We start from the raw sequence: 4,713 nt of genomic DNA on the forward strand, positions 1-4,713 counted from the left end.
GGGGGGGGGGGGGTATAGTGAGAGCAAAAGTGAAGGTGGGCAAAGGTCTGATACCTGAATGTTTGTGGTTGTTAATAGGGCAGCCAATACTGGGCTTTGATTGGACTTATCACTGGATTGTCTTAGCTGTAGTGAGCTTCAGGATCATGTTCAAGAACGTGCCAAACACCATACTCCTGATGCGCCAATCAGTTTTTTGGTGTTGGCCTCAGTCACATCAGGGGACCACAAACAGGTCTTCCTTCCATCTTTGGACCCCGAGTGAAGGAACTACTCAGCAGTCACACAAACAGAGACCGGTGAGAGCAACACAGAGAATATTTATAGGAAATCAGAGTTCCTGAGCTCCTGAGCCCCCGTGAGTTCCCAACACACCCACGCTCTCCTCCCTGCCTGGTTGTGGGTCCTTGAATTAAACATCAAAGCACACAGGAGTGTAGGGCCCAACTGCCATAAATAACAGTGCGCTTGGGGAGTGAAGGGGAGGATGTTCAGATAGGATGAGAGCAGGTCACCAGATCGCTCATACACACACTGTCAAAGCAAATTCATTTGTTCACAAAATGGGTGATGCTGTGTGAGGTTATTGATTTCTGCATGCCATCTGTCTTCTCTAAGGCTTTGGCAAGCAGACTGTGGCATTACCAGCTTCGGGTCCCCCCATAATAGTGTCCACTGTGCAAGTAGCAGGTTCTGGGTGCGAATTAGTCATCTGACACTTTGACAAGATCCCTTTCATTGTCAAAACAATGCTCATCTGTGTTTTTCATAAGGATTTTAAAACAAAAAAAGCTAGTCTGAAAATAAACACCTAAAACAGAATTATGGTGGTGGTTGTTTTGAGTTTTCAAGAGACTGAAACATGAAAGAATAAAACAAAGAAAATCACACAGTTTATTGAAAATTAGTAAATGAAAGCCCAAAAACACTATATACAATGATGAAGTTTATAGCTATTTACAAATTAGGTGTGATGATTAGCAAATTAGGACCTGGTGTGAGGGGAAAGTAACACATCAAAAACCAAGGGATGTGAATTATTCAGAAACCCTGARAACATGATAAAAGTTGGGAAACATGCAGTCTGAAAGTGATGATCAACATCTTATTTGTCGCCAACAACTGCATCCTCAACTTCAGGCCCACCCTCCGTCTCCTCCTCTCGCTAACTCGTATCAAAGTCGCAGTGTACCTCCGAGTCGAGCTACCAAGTGTGGAGGGCTGGCCTTCAAACATGGACCCCAGCTGCTGCTGTGCATTTTTGTCAGCCAACACACACGTGCGCTGGAATCCCTTGGAGTTTGCTCTTGTGGAGGGCACATGTTGCTGGGTAAATTATCACAGCAATGGTAAACAGTGTTTTTATGAGGGAATGTAGCTTAGTTGTTATATTTGAAGTCTGTGCTTTGTATACTGCTGTGCTATTAGGACAGATTGAGGATGTTTGCGCCTGGTGTCTGCACTCCGCCCATGTGGTGTACACTCACACACAAACACGCGCACACTTTCTGACACACACATGCACTCAGAGTGACAGGCTTAGTTCTACTTGGGAGTCTTAAATGGCTCTTTTGTTGTTTCTGAACAAAGGAAAAAATAGTAAAATAATAAAAAAAGAAAACATCACAGCCTAAGGAGTGTGTCTGTGTCACACTCGTGTCAGTCTCCGGGTAAATGCAGATGAATGGCAACAGCAGGGGAGGAATGACTGAAATTTTCAACTAAAGAAAACAAATACTGTGCACTATGAAAATACACCTACCAATCATTGTTGGAGTGCAATGCAATAAACAAGTTTACATTTTATTTAATGTTTTCGACCCTGTTGAAAAGTTGGCAAATATATTTATATGTAAATTAGTGGAAAATAGAATGAACGTACTCCAGTTTGTCAAATCTGTGCAATAGTGGTGTTTAAATGACTATGAACCCAAGTATTCAGTTTATACTGTTGAGGTGAACAGTTTTATAATCAATTATATGCTTTGTTTACTTATTAGTAATCAGTTTATAAAGGAAACGAGCTCGGGCGGAGTRAGAGTAAGTTCATGGTTGTTCGCACAACAATACTTAAAACAAAGTACTAATCCTACTGGTCAAATAATACTCCAATAAAAGCAAAAGTAGCTCTGTCAAATAATTACTCATGTTAAAGTGCTGGAGTATGTACTTTCAAAAAAATGCTTCAGTACTGAAAGTACTTAAAACTTTTGAAGTTTTTTAACAATGCATTTCACTTGAGTGGGAATGTGGGGACATTTTCTGCTATATTGGACTGAAATAAATAATAATAATGCATTAGTCTTATATCACGCTTTTTCTAGAGGCTCAAAGACATTTTTCAATGTCATTCACTCCTCAGCTACACTTGGTGTGGCTGCCATTCTGCACCTACAGTCCCAACAGATTTATACATGAAGTTGGGTCAAGAATCTTCCCCAGGAACACAATGACAGTAAGTGCTYGGGCAGGGATTTGAACTGGTGAGACTCTGGTTGCAGAGTGAATGCATTACCACTGCACCACTAAAATATGTCTTCCTAATTATAGCCATTTTACAAGAACAGCTCATTTAGTTTCTACAGAATCACCACTTCAAGGACAAGGCTTGRAACAGTTTTGATAGAACCAAGTATTAAGTGACTAATTAAGAAGCTCTAAATCTAATCTGAGATTTTTAGTTGTTATTTATAATTTTTGTACTAGTCCACTGAATTGAAAATACTGTATATTCATAGCATTTGTTACAACAAGCTAGAAACATATTTGTACAAAACAATTTAACAAAGTTGATTTGGTAGAAAGTTAATTTGGTAGAAATCCATTGATGAGTCCATGTTAATACCATGAGGACTAAACAGGATATAAGCAAAGACCCACAATATTGCTGTTATTACTTTTCTCCTCTCAACTAGTTTAAAGCTGCATATTGTCCTGTATCGTAGAGGGGTGTAGTGTGTAATTTTATAGTGTKTCGGTGGAACAAATCAGATGTAAACTTTACAAACACAGCCGAAAAAGTAACCAGTACCTAAATCCTTTCGAGAAATGTAGGGGATTTTTTAAAATTTTTGAAATATAGTGGAGTAAAAGTAAGACGGTTCCAAAAGAAATGTTACTCAAGTAAAGTACAAATTTTCAAAAATGGTACACAAGTACAGTGTTCAAGTAAATTTACTTTGTTACTGCTCACTTCTGCCAAGAATCAAATCAAATTGAAATTAGTCCAGTGCATTACCTTTTTGACATCAATAACAAATGTGACCCAATAACATCAAACTAAGGAATGTGTCCCAAAGTATGTGGCAAAATAGGTAGATATAGTGTTCTGATTAAAACATTTGCAATAATTGCATTTTGTCTAAATATAATGAGTAAGCGCATCATTCGAATGAACTGTCTGGATTCTAATCTTAAATAATTTTTGAAGCACTTTTTTGAGAAGTGGATACAAAAAAATGTGTTGAAAAAAAAAACTCAAAATTTTTGATATTTGYCCTGTGAGCTAGCAAAAGCATTTGTTTTTTTCCCTGCTGGCAAATCTCAGTATCACAATRATATTTGAGTTTTCCTCTTTAAAATGACATCAACAATTCCCCAAAAGAATAACCTAAAATACGATTTAGACCAAAAAAATGTATTATCACGATTAACAAGACAAATGAAGTCATATCTCTGTAACCGCTCATATCACAATGATCCAGGTATCAAAATGTTGCTTAAAAAACAGGAATCTGAAAATGTGTTGAGATTTTCTTGACCAGTTAATTTGACTCAATCCTCAGTTTGATGTGATGGGTCACAAATATGTTTACAAAGTAGAACTGCAAATTTTGACATCAAGAAAATTTAACACCACACTATTACATTTCACATCTGTTTCTAATAGAGCTTTTTCAGAGCATATTTGTAAATTTTGATTTACAAAGGAGGCTCATGTGAAGACAAGAACCTAATGTTTGTTAATTACTTTTTTAGAATTTCCAGCTCCTGAGTCATGAAATAACTGGAAACACTCAGAATCCTGACAGCAGGGTAATCATATCGTTAGAGAATAGATTGATGGCTTTGAGGTGGAGGACTGGTGCTCTAAGGTCTTTGCTATTCAGTTAAACTCATTTGAACCATGGATGATGGTCCTATCAATTATGCTTACACCAGAATCTCACTTTTCAGGGCCCACCAGGTTAAGAAGTAATTCATAATAAATAATGATTGTTTAATAAGTGTGTTTTCCTTTTTCTGTTACACTAAAGAAGCAGTGTTGATTGCCACAATTGTAAAAAAAAAAAATGTCATGCAACTTTTCTGAAGGGAGCTGACATAAAAAAGACAAAACAAAAAGATCTCTTGCCTCTTATGGTTTTCTTTAAAAAACATTTTAGCTGACCTAGTTTGTGGGATCTGTCATTTAACAGGTAAATGACTTGTGCATTGATTGRCTGGTTGCTGAAGTCATCTCAGCGTTTCACATTTCCTATTTCCAGCCTGATAGAGCGATCAGTCTTTTTCACAAAGTGAAACTGAAACTGAGGAAAGGAAGGAATAATGATCATGATGACATTCTTTTTTATGTGTTTTTTCAGCTCCAATTATCCACTAATGTGTGATAAAACCAGCAAAAATGAACAATCATTATTTGTGAAGCCTTGTTTGATGATAAAATCATTCTTTCCTCCCCTCCCGGTCTGTGGATGGGAGTAATCATGTTTT

The sequence above is a fragment of the Austrofundulus limnaeus genome, unplaced genomic scaffold, assembly GCF_001266775.1.
Source record: "Austrofundulus limnaeus strain Quisiro unplaced genomic scaffold, Austrofundulus_limnaeus-1.0 Scaffold46, whole genome shotgun sequence".
Taxonomy (NCBI): domain Eukaryota; kingdom Metazoa; phylum Chordata; class Actinopteri; order Cyprinodontiformes; family Rivulidae; genus Austrofundulus; species Austrofundulus limnaeus.